The sequence below is a fragment of the Hemicordylus capensis genome, chromosome 1, assembly GCF_027244095.1.
Source record: "Hemicordylus capensis ecotype Gifberg chromosome 1, rHemCap1.1.pri, whole genome shotgun sequence".
NCBI classification, from domain to species: domain Eukaryota; kingdom Metazoa; phylum Chordata; class Lepidosauria; order Squamata; family Cordylidae; genus Hemicordylus; species Hemicordylus capensis.
Genome location: NC_069657.1, coordinates 246441336 through 246459494, shown reverse-complemented (window position 1 = coordinate 246459494; position 18159 = coordinate 246441336). Strand labels below are relative to the sequence as shown.

General features: G+C 43.2%; 2 long non-coding RNA genes across 6 annotated transcripts in view; one reads left to right on the top strand and one right to left on the bottom strand.

Moving 5' to 3' along the window:
• Positions 1-300: 300 nt before the first annotated feature.
• LOC128339920 (uncharacterized) lies at positions 301-8994 on the bottom strand. Of its 3 annotated transcripts, XR_008313324.1 has the most exons (4): positions 7914-8023; positions 7198-7265; positions 6049-6303; positions 301-627 (listed from the first exon to the last, which is right to left on the bottom strand). It is a non-coding gene; the product is annotated as an uncharacterized LOC128339920 (long non-coding RNA). The 3 variants fall into 3 exon arrangements; XR_008313323.1 differs by lacking the exons at positions 7198-7265; positions 7914-8023 and adding an exon at positions 8540-8994; XR_008313322.1 differs by lacking the exons at positions 7198-7265; positions 7914-8023 and adding an exon at positions 8549-8991.
• Positions 8980-18159, top strand: part of LOC128339921 (uncharacterized) — a 122489-nt gene continuing 113309 nt past the window's right edge. For all 3 annotated transcript variants that reach the window (XR_008313327.1, XR_008313326.1, XR_008313325.1), the window contains exon 1: positions 8980-9128. This is a non-coding gene — a long non-coding RNA (uncharacterized LOC128339921). The remainder of the gene's footprint in view (positions 9129-18159) is intronic.

The window sequence follows — 18159 nt, the reverse complement described above, 5'->3', positions numbered from 1 at the left end:
GCCAGCCACCCACAAAACGACAAGCCCATGGGGCACTGGGTTTTGTTGTTTTCAATGTCTGAGTTGTTCGGAGAATAGATTCTCTGGTAGGAAATGAGAAAATCCACTCTAATTGCTGCTAATTGCTGTACTGTTATTATCCAATATGACTTGGACATCCTCCATTATAGGCTTCATTGGAACATCCCTCTGCAGCAGCTGCTCTGTGAGAAGTGTCTTTTTATCTACTGGGAGACATGAACTATCTTATGTGATATGAAACTAAATCACAGAACCCCAAATATTCATTATGGATTCCTGTAGCTGATAAATGCATTTTTATTTTCTCTCTGAAGATTGACAAGCAAAGGAACAGGAAAGAAATTTGTTATGGAAAATAAGAAAAGACCGATGAATGAAGGATCTAACAAAGGAGGAGGAGAAGGGTGTGAGTGCTGAAGTTGCAAGTGTGCTGTTCTCCTCCCATCCGGAACATCCAGAAAGCGGATACCATATGTTCTTCCCCTGAGAAGATGAGGAGATGCATTGTCTTAATTAGAGAGTGAAAGTCTCTTCTGAGTCCTTAAAAGGGAAACTTTAATTCCAATCAATGATTTAATTCTCGTACATGGTGGAAAACAAAAACAGCTGTGGAAAGAGGCACATTGACAAAACATATTTAGTTCTTAAACTGAAAGTTTGCAAACAGGAAAACAATTGGCCATTTTCAATATTTTGAGGGTGGGGATGGTTTTCAGGTTTATTTTCCCCATTAGGGGTGTGCAAGGAACCACTCCAGGTGGTTTGTTAGAATTGGCTGGCGATTCAGTTCTTCATTAGAACCAGGCTGAACCAGTCCAGCCTGGTTTGATGCAGTTCTACATGCTTACAAAGGGGGGAACACTATGAAGTTGAAAAGGGAAGGCAGGGATGGGTGGGAGATCACCTTATGCACCACAATGGCGGTACGGCTCCTCAGCAACAGTGGTGGCAGGCCAGCAGCGGGTCCTCTAGGCCCTGCTGGCACTGGCAGCAGTGACACAAATGGCCTCTGTGCATGCGCAGAGGTCATTCTAATGTCCTCTGCCCTTACACATAGGCCCAAACCAGGCCCTTGCAGGCCTGCGCTGATGGGAGTAATGCCGGTGGGGCCTAGGGGAGCCACTGCCAGGCCGCTGCCACCAAGGACCTGTACCACCACTGCAGCACATAAGGTGACCTTCCACCTCCCTTTTCAGCCCCATAGGGTTCCCCCACTTTGCTTGTAAAGGGGAATCTTTTACGAGAGGTGAAACTGGGCCCGGTTCAGCTCAAACTCAGTCCAGCCCCCCTTTTTGGAGGGCCAATCCAATTTGCGCTTGAACTGGTCGAACTGGGTTGGTTCAAATCAAACCTAGTTCAATTCGAACCGGTTTTGCACATCCCTATTTCCCATTTGTTTCATAGGAATTACTATGTAAAGGTTCTTCAGGATGTCAACTTTCTCCAGCAATTGGAGTGCTTTTGCAGGTGACAGAAATGCTGATCCCTGACATCCCAACATGCATGCAGACACCCACAAGCCAGATGCTTGTGGTAATCGTCATGCTCATCACCACTAGTCTAAATTTACTATTACTGAGGGAGAGCAGCAATCATCATTCAAAACCAGCAATAGTAGATTCAGAATTCAGCAGTAGCAGGCACTTCTATGAGGTGCTAACTCATTCACTTCTGGATTTGTGGTTATGATTTGTGGGGAAGCTGACATGTGGAAACACCCTTCAAGTCAGGTACTGCTACAAAGCACATTCTTTAAAACAAACAACAACAACAACAGAGAGATGCATTATGTTATATAGAAACACAGTAGATGTGTAAAGTAAATAAGGAGGTTTTAGGATAGCTGTGTTTAAAAACAAGGACAAGAATGAAAGGAACATGATTTTATTTTGAATATAAACACACACACACACCCCACACAAAGAGGCTGAATTCAGACATAATACAAAACCGGAGATAAATGGGGCAGAGGTTGGAACTCCATTACATCTGAATTTGTGAAACCGCAGTTTTGAGCAAAGAGCAAGCTGCGGTTTGCCTCACCAAACTCCAATCTGAACCATCGGTTTGCACAGAGGTTTGCCTCCAAGACCTCCAGTTTGGACCTCAAAAGGTTATGTCTGAACCTGGACACTGCCATAACCCTGGTTTCATGCTGATTCTGGAACTGCAATAATGGAGGCAGCAGCGCAGACCTGCCCAGGGACTTGACTGCTCTACGCACACCGCAGCTCTCGCTGGCCATCTCTCAGCCATCGCGTTATGCCCCCACCATCCTCCCTTCTCTTCCCCATTCAGCCCGGCAACCATGACACGTTAAGAGAATTTAAAGAGACACAACCCTTGCAGCTATTCCCAGCTTTCTGCGGCTATCAAGGGGGACTGGGCACACACACACACACACACACACAGACCCAGATTCGGGGTTGGAGAGGAACGGGGTCAGGGGCATTGGGGAGGCACTCTATGTCTCACTGCTCCAGCCAAGCTGGCAGCCATCCATGCAGAAACACAGGTGCATACCACACCCCAGCAGGGCCCCCTCCAATTGATAGTGCAGATCCACAAAGGTTTCCTAGTGCTTATGTACCTAACACAGCAATGCTCCTCGCAGGACAACCCCTGCTGTTGTCCCATGCACACCCAACAAAGGCGGCCTGGCATAGGAAAGGTGTTACCTGCTGCACAGGTGTACACCAACAGCAGTCACCATTGCTGGGGAACAGGGAAGATGGAAGGTGGCAGGCAGGGGTTGCCAATGTACCCACAGCAAAGGTTCTCTTCTCCAGAAGCAGAGCAAAAGACTCTGCTGCTGTGAAAAGAGACCTACTGTATGCTGTTGTGGGCACAGGTTGCACAGTTTAATTCCAATACACCTGTCCCTCACGGTCTGACTCTACAATGGAATGTATCTTGGCATTTGTGTAAATAAATTGATGGAGATGGAGAGGACCCGTTGTCCTTCCCAGGAAAGAGCCTGGCAATTGTCAAGAAGGTTGCTCAGTGGGGATGAACCAGCGGGGATGCTTGGATGAGGGGATTGAGAGGCAAGAGCAACCTTGTCCTGCTCCAATAATAGGGCACAGATGTTGAGCCAGGGGCCCTACAAGGCCTGGCCATTCCTACGCCCATGCCTGCCTATGAGCTCTCGATTAATCTGTCATTGATGCCCACCCCATTTGTCCTTGGCGATATCTACTGCCCTGCAGCTGCCCCATTGTTTGATGCACTCCACAACACTATCGTGGAATTTTTGCAGTAGATACAAATCTCAATTTGTTATCCCTCATCCAGTCCATCACTGCCTCCAGGCAGACATTTTGAATGTTCCTTCCAGAGAAGTAATTACTACCTTGCCTATCACTATCCCTGCAGCCTACACTTTGGAACTTGGCTTCTTGGAACATCTTGGGCACAAGCCTCACCTCCTTGAGTTTGTGCTTGACAGACTCCCAGACATCTTTGGAAACCTTTGGAGGATGTGCTAGGCAGGCACCTCAAGATGCTGATCCAGCCCAAGCCCGATGAAAGCCTTAAAGCAGCATGGAACCCTCAATCCCCTCTTTGTGATCCAATCCTTCTCTCAAAGTCCTGTCACCTCAGCAGAACAGGAGAGGTAAAAATTCTATTTTACTATCTTCCCTGTTCCCCACCATCTCGTTTCCCATCTTCACTGCCCAGGATCACTCTCACATAATGCCCCTCTCCCCTTCTCTATCTGTGACAGCCTTCTTCAACTCATTTTATGAAAACTCCAGTATTCACTGCCAGATGGTTGGGATACTCTCTTTTAAATAGTAAAAAAAGTTTCCTTTAGAAAAATCTGGACTCTCAGCTCTGTTTATCTCTCCTGAGATACATTACTCTGACACTCTGCTATCTGGATCAATGCTTAGTTACACACATTGCTCTTGTTAATTGTCCATGGGCACTAGTGTTTGGAGCCAACTCGACAAGATAGACAGCAGCCTGTTTTATAGTCTGGTTAGCATTCCATGATTGCATATGCAGTGCTTCACCTCTGTTGTTTACAAGCACTACCATGCCTAAGAACACAATTCCCTAAAATGTTATTAGGGACCATACAAATGTTGCCTTGGCCATTGTGTATTTTATTTTGCCTCATTCATTCATTCATTCATTCATTCATTGGGGCTGTTCTTACGATCACAAAAATTGGGCTAAGAAAATCCTAGCCCGATTTTTGTGATCATTAGAACCACCGGGCTCGCAGCCGAGCCCGGTAGTTCTGGAGCAGCTAACCTGCTCCTGTAGCTCACCTCTTAGCCCGGGTTTGCAGAGTGAGCGCTCCGCAAACCCGGGCTAACTGCTTGTGAGTAGCTGTGGCGCCACGCTGCAGCTACTCGTGAGTAGACCCCCAGCCGGGAGGCTTAAAAGCAGCCTCCCGGCTCGGGGGTCTCCCCAGTATGCCCAGCGCACTCGCACAGGGCATACCGGGGCTTCAGGGGGCTGCGCGGCCCCCGAGCTTCCCAGCCCCCGCCGGCTCCATCTCGTGTGGGTGGCCGATCGTGTGGGTGGCCGATCTGGCTGCCCAGGGCTCCCTTCCCGCTCACCGAATGAAACCGGGTCTCACGGATCGTGAGACCCGGCTCATTCTCTTTTGTTTATTTGGCCTTATTGGCCTTAACTTTCAGGTTAAAGGCCAATCAGACAAAATAAATAAGGGAGACATTGCCAAGCCAACAAAGAAATACAGATCCCTTTAGTGTACCTTGTCCACTAAAGTGTAAAGTGCACCTGCATGGCCACACGTTTTCCTGTGAGCAATTTTTCTGATCAAAATCAGCCTTATATATTCCATAGAAGAAAATATATGGATGGGAAGACAGCTGGGGGTAATTTTGATCCAAAAAAAGGGCCTGAAGTTAAATGTCTTTTTGTCCTCTCCCTGCTATGGTCAGATTTTGCAGCTCCCTGCAACTACAATTCAGTATGTAAGTAACTAAATGAAGATGTGAGGTTGCACTTGTACCATGTCTAATTTAGCCCTAAAACATGGCTGATATGTGTTAATCTGCAGGAAGTTGTAGAAAGAGGAGCCTGCCTTCCATAGAGGTTCCTAGTCCTGTGGTTCCACTACTAATTAGCCCAGCTTTGTCAGAAGTTTCAAAATACAACAAAGAAAGGGAGGCAGGGAGGATGCAACTCTGTGCTCAAAGCTAATTCAATAATAGAAAGAAGATGATGAAGAAGAAGAAGTCTTAAATAGCCAGTGTGGCTTTCCATGTAATGGGAGAGTTATGGATGTGCTGGAATGTACAAGTGCTTGCTTTTGGCTGCATCAAATTTAAGAAATGATTTGTGCTTCTGCTGCTGTTGTAATTGGAAGTGAATCCGCCACATTTAGACTGAAAGGTTTTCATAGATTCATACTCATTTCATCAAAATAAGTGCAATCCCATGTCAGAACAAGAAATCACCCATAATGTTGCCTGAATCTGAGGGCATATTCAGAATTATAGTTTAGCAATGTATTAGCAGAGGCATTCTTACCCCTGGACTTCAGGGCCAAAGTCTAGGGCCTCCACAGCCCCTGGGGACCCCCAAATCCTCTTTAGTCTTTCCCAGGTGGTGTGGTCACCTGGCAGAGCACAATGATGCTAAATTTGCAGGGAAGGGGGGGACCTCCAAAGGCCTTTAGGACCAGGCTCCAAAATTACCTAGGTGCACCTCTGTGTATTAGCGAGATCCCTTTCCCCTTTTCTCTTTATTTTAACTAAAACATCACACAAAAAGATAATAGTGATTTTAATAATAAAGGAAAAAATCTCTACCAAGGATATTTGTCTTTAAGCCATAAACTGTTCATTAAAATTAGACCAGATCTCTAAAAATTCCTCTTCTTTGCCATTCTGTGGTGGGTGGTGGCCAGTGGGTGGGTGGGGGAAGTTAAAATGCCAGCAGAGAATACATATCAGGGCGGTCTGACAGTGCTGGATGGATCTTTTTTCCCTTTCCATTCCCCCCCCCCCCCGCTTGAAGCAGAAACAGAAATGGCATACATACCACAATGTCTTTATGGCAGCTGCATATGTGAACATAGGAACACAGGAAGCTGCTTTGTACAGAGTCAGACCATTGGTCCATCTAGCTCAGTATTGTCTTCACAGACTGGCAGAGGCTTTCCAGGGTTTCAGGCAGGAGTCTCTCCTATCTGGAGATGCCAGCGATTGAACTTGGGATCTTCCATATATAAAGCAGATGCTCTTTCACTGAGCTACAGCGCCATCTCCCATGTGCATCCCAAAGGTGTTACATGATCTAAAACAAAGGAAAGGAAAAGGGGGAAACCAAACATTTTCAATTCAAGGGAAAACTTGTGCTGCTCATGATTTGGAGAAAGAGTTTTGATCAGTTTGCGTTTGCCCATCCCTGACTGCAGTAGCACATCTGGAAATGCTACAGCAAAGCCCTTGCCAGTGCTTTCATTATATAAACTATTCTATATGGAAGGTTTTGTAACTTTTTCTGTAAAAATCCAATAGCATAAGGACTGAAACCCAATATCAAAGTTCTTAGCTAGGGAGCAATTTTCTCCGCATTGCAATCTTTGATGGAAATCAAGTGAAGCCATTTTTAAAAGTTCCATGAGAATAAAAACAGCGGGCACAATCCTGCCAAATGTCAGCCTTTTTAATTCCCATTTATTTCAGTGGGATAGGTTTAAACTTTTGTTTAATTTTCCTATTCACATCAAAGATATTTTAAAGTGTTTAAATGTGCCTTGAATTATACCTGATTTATGGGGAAAGGGTACCTTTCTTGTTATACTGAAGGAGAATGGGGCTTGCATTTTTCAGCGTATACACATATATACCATAGGGCCATTATTTTAATATGTAATCACCTTATCACATAAGTGGCTTCTATGCTTTGAATCAAGAATGCATATAGAAAGACTCTGGTTCATGTCTGTTCATACTGGTGAACTGCTGATAAGTTATTTTGAAAATGGCTTTGGAGGCACTTTAGCTGCAAAGAACAGGAAAATTATCATAGCTATGAAGTCAGATATGTGGATTTGGATGGATATAGGTCAGTTACAGTAACTAGCTCATTTTGTAGCAAGAAAAACTATGAGAACACAGATGGCTAAGAGTTTTAGCTAAGAGTTGGCCATTCGGCCATAGTGTGTGTGTGTAATCTAAGGCGTACCTGTGGCTAATCCCATGCATGGCAGCTCTTGTGAGAGTTCCGGGGAGAGAGAGTTGCCAGAAGGGCACCTGCAGCCGAGAAGGGAGGGAGATCGAAGTGGAGGCAAAGAAAGAAAAAAGAGACATTGAGCAACTGCATCCGGCGGCACCAAGTCTCCTTGTGAGGAGGACAGCCAAGCCGGGGCATAAGAGTGTACTGAGGGCCATCCGTGCAGGTTGGAAGGGAAGCGCTGACTCAGCCATCCTCCTCTCAAGGAGACTCGGCAGTGATGGATGCCATTGCTCAATCTCTGAGGGGAGATGACTGGCTGAGGGGAGACTGGCTGAGGAGAGGCTGGCTGAGGGGAGATGACTAGCTGAGAGGAGATGACTGGCTGAGGAGGCATATCTAGGGAAAATAGCACCTAGGACAAGCACTGAAATTGCGCCCCTGTCCATACATTGACATATTACATTACTTAAAAAAATTACCTGTAGCCCCTTCGGGGTGCTTCCTAAAGGCCATGTGGTGAGAGGTCTGCAAAGGTTCCCCTCCCCCCACCGGCCTCTTAAATCACCACCATGTAATGAAGTTCTGTGATGTCCATCATAAGTGTTTATCTGCCCAGATCGTCCTCCTCTCCCGCTCCCATCCTTTACTGCAGAGTTTCCCATTATTGCAGCCCTACAACTCCCATCATCCCCAGCTACAATGCCCTTTAAATGTGGACTGACTACCTGTGTTTGCTTTTTAAATTTTGTGTAGAAATGTCGTGTTCACACTTCCTTTCATTGAAATGATTGACTGCCACCTGTTCCTGCTATCCTTGCCAAGACTAGTGCAAAACATTTCTGTTAACAAAATGAATCAGAATGAACATATACTACATTAAACATACTAAGTTGTTATCAAAAGATCTTAAGTTTTAAAAATCCCAGAAGGTTATCCTGAAATGCAGGGTGCCTTCTAAATCGTTTTTCTGTGTTTTGATTAGGGTTTAGATGTGTAACCCCAAAACAGCAAAAGTGTGGGGCAGATTTATTTATTTATTTATTTATTTATTTATTTATTTATTTATTTAAACATTTTTATACCACCCAACTTACATCTCTGGATGGTTTACAACAGAATAAAAACAAAGTAAAATATTCATTGAGACAAAAATGGGGGTGGGGGGGCACACACATTACAACAATTTAAAAATTTTTAAATAATATTTTAAAACAGCATTAAAACCATTAAAACAACATTAATTAAAAGCCTGGGTGAAGAAATGTGTTTTTAAAGACTTTTTAAAAGCTGTCAGAGATGGCAAATAAAAGGCAAAACATATTGAAATTAATCTCCTTGTAATACCACTGACATTCTTAACCTTTTCCAGTTTCACACTTGCTTCCACAGGCCAGTTCAAAGAGGTAGGTCTCTCTTGTGTGGTTCCAAAAGGTGTCCAAGCTTAGATGTTTAGCCTAACATCTAACTAGCCTAGCAGTTGTCATGGACAGGATTTCCTTCTGAATCCCATCCATGAAAAGTATCCACATCTCTGCCCTCTCAACTTATTTCAGTTGCCCCATATTCCACTGTCCAGGACTCTGCCACTAAGTTAGACTTTCTTCCAGCAAATTTCCTATCTGCAACAAAGGAATAACAAATGGGGATGTTGGCCTGCTTATAGGATTACTGAGCATGTGCAACGCCAAAAACAAAATGGCTACTGCACATGCTCAAATGGTCCCTGAGAGGCTTTAAACCTTGCCAGGCCTCACAGAGGCCATTTGAGCATGTGCGGCAGCCTCCAAAATGGCCACCGCACCAATTTTTGCAGGCCGGAAAGGGCCAAAAATCAGTCTGGGATGGGCTTGTGACGGTGATTTAAGAGGCCAGCGGGAGGAGGGGGAACCTTTGCAGACCTCCCCCCATGGCCTTTAGGAAGCCCCCCAAAGGGGCAACAGGTAAAAAAAATTATTATTATTATTTTAAAAAATAAATCCTGAACTGGGGATGGGGTAGGAAGCAGCATGGCACTGGTGCCACCCCAAGTGGCGCCCAGGGCACATGCCCTGGCTGCCCCACCCCTAGATATGCCTGTGCTGAGGGGAGACTGGCTGAGGGGAGATGACTAGCAGAGGGGAGACTGGCTGAGGGGCAATTGGCTGAGGGGAGACAGGCTGAGAGGGAGGGGGGAGACTAGCTGAGGGGGTGAGTGAGCAACAAAGTCCTAGAGCACAGATGCTCTGCGCAGGATAAACTAGTATAATCTTAATATATTTCTGCAAACGTGTCAAAGGTCAACAATTCTTGATTTCTGTAACTTCAACAATTTAGAATTTTGCACCCCAGGCAATACTTTGTAATTCTATAATGATGTCTTTCTAATTAAGATGTGTGGTATCATCTAAATAGAAGTGGCCTATCAAAGCTTAACAAATACTCAAAACCATCCTCTTGGGAGGGAAGGACATTCCCCAAAAATAAAGGACTATAAAAGTTTGGATCACGGATTCAAATTTAGAATTTCCCCCTTTTTGAACTCTTTGGGTTTTTCTTTTGATTTTCCCTCGTTATGGGCTCCAAGCTCTAGCTATAGTCCTTGTGACTTTTCTTTTAATTTTCATTGAGTATCCTGTTTTGAGTTCTAGCTTTTGGATTGCTGAAACTGATTTGCAGATTACCTGGAGTGGCTAGCCCCTGCGTCTGACGTCAGATGTGGGGGGCGGGGTCAGCAGGGCCGCCGCCACAGCTGCACACAGGCCGCTGGCAGTCAGGCTCCGCCACTGATTGTAAACTGCCCAGAGATGCAAGTTTTGGGATGTATAGAGATATTTTAGATATAGAGCCAGCGTGGTATAGTGGTTAGAGTGCTGGACTAGGACCGGGGAGACCCGAGTTCAAATCCCCATTCAGCCATGAAACTAGCTGGGTGACTCTGGGCCAGTCACTTCTCTCTCAGCCCAGCCTACTTCACAGGGTTGTTGTGAAAGAGAAACTCAAGTATGTAGTACACCGCTCTGGGCTCCTTGGAGGAAGAGTGGGATATAAATGTAATAATAATAATAATAATAATAAATATTTTAAACAAACAAATAAATAATAAAATTATGAACCCAGAATCTGAGTTTCAAATCCATGCTCACCTATGAAGCTCAGTATGTGGCCAAACAGAAGCTGCTATCAATTAAGAGCGACAGTTTCATGATGTTCACCTCTGTTGTTTTTAATGAAAAGAGCAATGAAGGAGTTTGCTAAAAACAAAGCATTGAACAACATACAATGTTGGAAAATAAATATTGATTAGTAGGACCCTGCTAAGGAGCCCTTCTTTGATTCAGAGACCACCTCAGAGCTCTGAAGGAGTCCCATACTCACTTCAGATCTGCTGCAGGGGAATCCTGCTTTGCTTTAGGCTGAACCTTTCAGCCCTCCAAAGCTTTATTTTGGCTCCACTCCCTTGCCCTAAAAGGATCAGGCAGGGGGCAAAAGACATGCCACTTTCCTTTATCCGCTATTTACTGTGAGGAAGCAGGAAGCATCTTCCATAACTTGTATTTAAAATTACTTTCATTTCCCCCTGAAGTCCTGGGAATGGCACAGATGCTTCTGTAGTCTTTCCAAGGCTGCAGTGAAATAGGGCTCCCCCCAGTGGGTCTAAATCAAACAATACAAGTTTAATCATTGTCCCTGATGACTGAGCAAAGAGGCACCTTTTAAAGTGGCAATTCTCTTATATTGAGCAGGGGGAGAGCAACTGGCCCTATCCAACCCCAGCATAGCATCCCTCCAGTGGCTGTTGCTGGTATCTCCCTTATGTTTTCATTTACCTAGGTCAAAGGCCTATCTAGTCTAGCCCACTGTTTCCCACAGTGGGCCACCAGATGGCTACAGGAAGCCCACAAACAGGAGCTGAAGGCATACCCTTCTTCCTGCTGTTGTTCCCCTGCACTAGTACTCAGAAGCATATTGCCTCTGAACCTGGAGGTAGCCTATAGCCATGCAGACTAGTAGCCACTGATAGATTTGTCATCCATGAATCTGCCTAATCCCCCTTTAAAGCCTTCCAAACTGGTAGCCATCACCACAGCCTGTGGCAGAGAAATCCATAACTCAGTTAGGTACTGTGTCAAAAAGTACTTCCTTTTATCCGTCCTAAATTTCCTGGTAATCAGTTTCATGGGATTACCCATGGTTGTAGTGGTGTGAAAGAAGTGGCAGGGGGACTTCTCTTTCTCTACACCATGGATAATTTTATAAACCTCTATCCTGCCTCTCCTTGGTTGTGTTTTTTCTAGACTAAAGAGCCCTGATGTTGTAGCCTTACAGTTACTTCATACATTGGTGTTCTGATCATTTTGGTTGCCCTCTTCTGCACAACATTTCCAGTTTTATAATATCCTTTCTAAGATATGGTGACCAGAACTAAATACCATATTCCAATTGTGGCTGCACAATAGATTTGTATTATAATATTTGCAGTTTTATTTTCAGTCCCGTTTCTAATGTTTTCTAGCATAGAATTTGCCTTTTTCACAGCTGCCACAGACTGAGTTGAGCTGTCTACCATGACCCCACAACTATCCTTGTTAATCAACGATAGCTCAGACTCCATTAGTGCATAAGTGAAGGTGACATTTTTTGCCCCAATGTACATCACTTTACATTTAGTTACATTGAACCACATTTGCCATTTGGTTGCCCATTCACCCTCTTTGGAGAGATCCTTCCGGAGCTCCTCACAATCCATTTTGGATTTCATCACCCTAAATAGTTTAGTCACATCTGCAGATCTGATGACCATACTGCTTACCTCAGTTTCTAGAGCATTTATAAATAAATTAAAAGGCATTAGCCCCCAATACAGATCCTTCATGCAATGCATAGATAGAAGGGCATTCCATAAACATAACCATGTACATTGCTCTGCTCCTTGGAGGAAGAGTGGGATAGAAAGGTAAAAATAAAATAAAATAAAATATCTCATTCGGGTGAATGGGAAAATAGGGACATTTTGGCAGGTATGCCACAGGTCCCCTGCAAAGTGCACCCTACGCTTCTTTTCAGTTTTACCAAAATCCAAAATAGAGGAATGAATAAAGCTGTTGTGTTGGTTGGTCGAGATAAAACTTGTCTGTAAAAGGTACTGTAAAAGGAATGGAGAATAACACAGCAGAGTGGAGGAATGCCCAGCATGGGGAAAGCTTTTTGCCACAATTGCAGAAAGAGAAACCATTTTGCACAAGTATGTACTCCAGAAAATAAAATTAAAAAAAAACAGAGAAAAGTATATCAAATACAAGAGAAATTGGAATCTTCAGTTGCAAGAGGCAGCACAAGTGCAGTGTTTCTGGCAACAGTAACAGAAGCAGAAAGCAAAGGGAAAAAGGAAACTGGGATATAAAAATAGGCAGAAATAAGAAAATAATTCACTTTAAGTTAGACACAGGAACTGATGTCAACTGCATACTAGGGGGAAAAAAGTACCACAGAATGTTTGTGGATGAGGCAAACTTAGAAACTGTAGATATACCAGTCTTAGCAGGATATGGAGGACATTCATTAAATGTACTTGCAAATAAAATTGAAGAGTAGGGCTATTAAGACAACCATGTGGGCAGATGGTGGGCAGACTGGGGGAAGGTAGGTTCAACCTACCTTCCCCCAGTCGATCACTGCTGATCCATTCAGTGTGCAAGTTGCGCACCTACCCAACCTGCTCTCCCAGGAGCAGTTTGGAGCAACAGAAACTGGGACTCATTTTCCAGCCTCTGCATACCCCACAAGGCACGGCACAAGAAGCTTGGTGCCTTGGGGGACTGTGTCTCCTTGGCTCTGTGGAGCCAAGGAGACACACGAGCCTGGCAGCTGGGTTAGGGGAGCACTTGCTCCCTTAACCTTGCCTAAGAGCTGGGCTTAGGAGTGGGGTTAGGCTGGACAGCAGCACTGGGATCTGTGTGGATCCCAGCATGCCGCATGAACAGCCTAGCCTAGTTCTGCTCATGAGAACAGCCTCTAGAATTCTGTTTAGTGGGCATTGCAGCAAAAGCAGTTTTAGGATTAAGTGCATGTAAACAATTATATTGGATAAAAATTGTGAATCTGGTGAACCCAGAATACGCAAGTAAGGGTTAAAGAATGCTTTGCAGATGTGTTTACAGGTTTAGGCTGTGTACCAGGCAGCAATATAGGAAGATGCTAAAAGGTGTCATCTCATACTGCATGGGAGGAGACAATGGTGAACCCCTCCTGTATTCTACCAAAGAAAACCACAGGGCTCTGTGGGTGGGCGCCAGGAGTCGAAATCGACTTGACGGCACACTTTAGCTTTACCTTTACCAGGCCAATGCCAAATAAAACTGAAACCAGATGCTAAACCATTTATTCATGCACCAAGAACATTTCCTATTGCTCTGAAAGAGAAAAGTGAGAAAGAACTTAAGCACATGGAACACATAGGAGTATTAATGAAGGTAGGCAAACCCACAGAATGGGTAAGCGCACCCAAAGAATGGGGGGCCACAATGAAGAAAAATTCTGAACATTTACGAATTTGTTTGGATTCAAGAGACCTAAATCAGGACATCATGAGAGAACACTACAGACTTCCTATACTAGGAGATATCACACACAAGCTGTCTAAAGCCAAATATTTTAGTGTGCTGGATACACAATCCAGTTACTGGCAACTGAAGCTAGATGAGGAAAGCAGTAAATTTGCAACTGTCAACTCACCATTTGATCATTGACGCTTCACCAGATTACCTTTTGGAATTCCCTCAGCTCAGGAAATCTTGCAAAAAAAGGCCCATGAAATACTAGAAGAGATACAAACTGGAGTCAACAGTGTAAACTACTTTGGTCACATACTGCTGAAGGAATAAAACCAGACCCAGACAAGATTGCATCAATAAAACAACCACGAACTTGATAGTCCACGTTAGAGCCCGTTCTAATCACAGTCAAATGGGTAAGCTGAGAAATATGTACAGATTATGAAAAACATGACAAAAAAAGCAAAACAAACCAGTGAAGACATATAGTTAAGCCTGTTGAACTACAGAAATACACCAATTGTAGGAGATGCCTCTCCCGCACAACTATTTATGAGCAGAAGACTGAAATCCAGTCTACCAACCACAAATAGACAACAGTCAATGGAAATACAAAAGAAAGATCAGGAAAAGCATTACAAATTCAAGGCTTAAAGAGAAAACATATTAAGACAGAGGTGCAAAATTACTCAAACCACTGAAAGAAGGAGATATAGTAAGAATTTGACACCCAAATGGACATTGGGAAGAAGCAGTAATGGCAAGTGTCTCAGAAACACCACATTCATACATAGTGTGGACACTGAAAGGGCAAGAATACAGGCGAAACAAGAGACAACTGAGAATAATAATAACAACAACCCACAGTGAGGCACTACCTTGGCGTGGTTGTGGGGCTTGTGTGCTCTGAGGAAGGTGAGAGCTATGCCAGAGGTCCAACCATACTGGACAGGTCTCACCAGAGGAGCCAGACTAAGAGTGCCTCTCCCATCAACAATATGCTGAGATGTAACTTTAATAAATCTATACCGGATTGGTTGTCGCCCGGGTCAATAAGGACCGTGCCAGGTGCTGGAGTCCCTGAACATCTGGTGGCAAGTGGGCTACAGGACTCAGGATCCTCAGTTGAGCAACTAGGGCTGGAGACTGCAGGGTTACTGGAAGAAACGTCACTTAACCGAAAAAAATATATGAAAATTGCAAACAAGGAAATAATGATCTGCTATTACAAGTTTGGTCCAACCAGAAGAGGTTATTTAAAAAGAATGTACCAAATTTGGAAAGAGAAGCATCCAGAAACAGAAATAACAGAACAAAGTCTAGCAGACCAGAGAAGATTCATAATAAGAAATAAAGTATTCACAGGAGTTGAGCTGGAAGAACTGCAAAGAGCAAAACAGGCTCAAGATATGGAAGAAGAATTACCACCAACTGAAGAAGTTGCTCAGGCACAGGTGGAGGAGGTGTTGGAAATAGAGGATGCCACTGTTGGTGAACTCTTTCAAAATCAGGCAACCTCCCCTTTGCCTTCACCTCAAAAACCTGAATGCCGTTTAACAGAAAAGCAACAAGAACTAAAGCATAAATTAACTGAGCACATGAACCAAACAACCACCAGGGTTCAACTTCCAGCTCTAAAAACAGTTGCCAAAAAACAACTTGCTCAGTCATTAAAAGATGTCAATGCTGCACTTGCAGAAATAACAATCAATAATTTTCAAGAAACAAATCAACTAATGTACAGTGCAGCAACAATAACAACACAAGAGTTCAGATATAAGATCAGTGGACCTGTAAAAAAAGAAAGTAGTACATCACCTAAATGGAAGATTAGATTAGAAAATAAAATCACCAGGCTTAGATCAGATGCTAGTAAATTGAATGATATGAAAGACAAGAAGCTGAAAAATGAAAACACCAAACAGTATCTGATCCAAAAATACCACCTAGATTCAAGGAAAATTAGAGAAGTCCTGGAAATAATAAAACAGCAAATAGCAGTGTCAAAGAAGATTAGCAGATACAAAGCCAGAATTATACAACACAGGCAGAATCTCCAATTCCAATCAAATCAGAGATGTTTGTATCAAAGCATAGAAGGAGAAACAGCAAGAAACCTAGAAACACCAAATAAAGAAGAAACAGTGCAATTCTGGCGGAAATTATGGGACAATCCAATAGATTATAATAAAAAAGCAGGCTGGGTGAAAGAGGTCAGAAAATATAACCAACAAATGCAAGATCTAATAATAACACCAGAATTAATAAGTGAAAGAGCAAAGAAAATTAAAAACTGGACTGCACCAAGCGACGATGAACTGCATGGCTTTTGACTTAAACACCTAACAAGCCTTCATAAACAACTATCAAAACAGTTCAATTACGTTTTGCAAGGAGGTGATATTGAACAATGGCTAAGAACTAGAATAACTCATCTCATCATGAAAGACCCAGCAAAAGGTGCAGTTCCAAGTAATTATAGACCAATAACCTGCCTGCCAAGCATGTTCAAATTATTAACTGGAATAATAGCAGATGAAGTAATGCAACACTTATTAACTAACAAACAGCTTCCAGTTGAACAGAAAGGAAATTGCCCGAACACCAGAGGCACAAAAGACCAGCTGCTGAGTGACAAAATGATTTTAGAAAATTGCAAGAGAAGAAAAACAAATCTGTGTTGCATGGATTGACTACAAGAAAGCCTTAAACTCATTGCCTCACACATGGATACTAAAATGTTTAGAATCAACTGGTGTCAGCAAAAACATTCATATATTTATTTAAAAAGCAATGAGCAAGTGGAGTACACAGTTAACAATCAATGGCGAGACACTTGGACAGGTTAGCATTAGAAGAGGTATTTTCCAAGGGGACTCACTATCCCTTCTGTTGTTTGTAATTGCCATGACTCCACTTTCACAAATACTAAACAAAACAGGCCTCGGATGCCAAACATCTAAAACATCAAGTCAAATCAACCATCTGCATGGACGATCTGAAGTTGTATTGAAAGTCCCAGTCAGAAATCGAATCACTGCTAAACACTGTCCGTATATTCAGTAGTGATATAGCAATGGAGTTTGGACTAGACAAGTGTGCTGCATTAATAATAAACAGAGGAAAAATAAGAAAAACAGAAAGAATAGAACTGCCCAATGGAAGCAAGATCAAGAACCTGGAAGAGAAAGAACCTAACAAATACTTGGGCATTCTCAAGGCTGATAACATCGCACACACCGAAGTTAAAAGAAAAATTGGAAGTGAATACATCAGGAGAGTTAGAAAAATCCTAGAGTCCAAACCCAATGGCGGGAACACCATACAAGCCATAAACACCTGGGCTATACGTGTTATCAGATACACTGCAGGAATAATAGACTGGACCCGGGCAGAGCTAGAGACGCTAGATTGTAAGACCAGGAAAATAATGACCGTCAATCATGCTCTGCACCCCCGCAGTGATGTAGATAGACTATACCTCCCTCGCAGCTCAGGTGGAATGCTGCAAGTCCATCAAACAGCAGAGGAGGAGAAAAGAGGCCTTGCAGAATATATCAAGGACAGTGAAGAAGATGCACTTCAAATGGTCAATAACGAGAAACTATTCAACACCAATGAAACAAAGCAGGCCTACAAGAAAGAACAAGTCAAGAACCGAGCAGTAAAATGGAAAAATAAGCCACTGCATGGTCAATATTTGCACAATATAAGTGGAAAATCAGACATCACCAAGACCTGGCAATGGCTTAAGAATGGCAACTTGAAGAAAGAAACAGAGGGTTTAATACTGGCTGCACAAGAACAGGCACTAAGAACAAATGCAATAAGAGCAAAAGTCAAAAAATCAACAACAAACAGCAAGTGCAGCCTTTGTAAGAAGCAGATGAAACCATGGACCACCTAATCAGCTGTTGTAAAAAGATCGCACAGACTGACTACAAACAAAGGCATGACAAGATAGCAGGGATGATACACTGGAACATCTGCAAAAAATACAAGCTACCTGTAGCCAAACATTGGTGGGACCATAAAATTGAAAAAGTTGAAGAAAATGAAGATGTAAAAATATTATGGGACTTCCGAGTACAAACAGACAAACATCTGCCACACAATACACCAGATATAACTGTAGTCGAGAAGAAAGAAAAACATGTTAAAATAATCGACATAGCAATGCCAGGCGATAGCAGAATAGAAAAAAAAAGAAATAGAAAAAAAATCACAAAATACAAAGATCTACAAATTGAAATTGAAAGGCTGTGGCAGAAAAAGACCAGAGTAATCCCAGTGGTAATTGGCACCCTGGAAGACCTTGAAGAGCACCTCAACACCATAGGGGCCACAGAAATCACCATCAGCCAATTACAAAAAGCAACTTTACTGGGAACAGCCTATATTCTGTGACGATATCTATAATAACAGCAACAGCATTGATAAT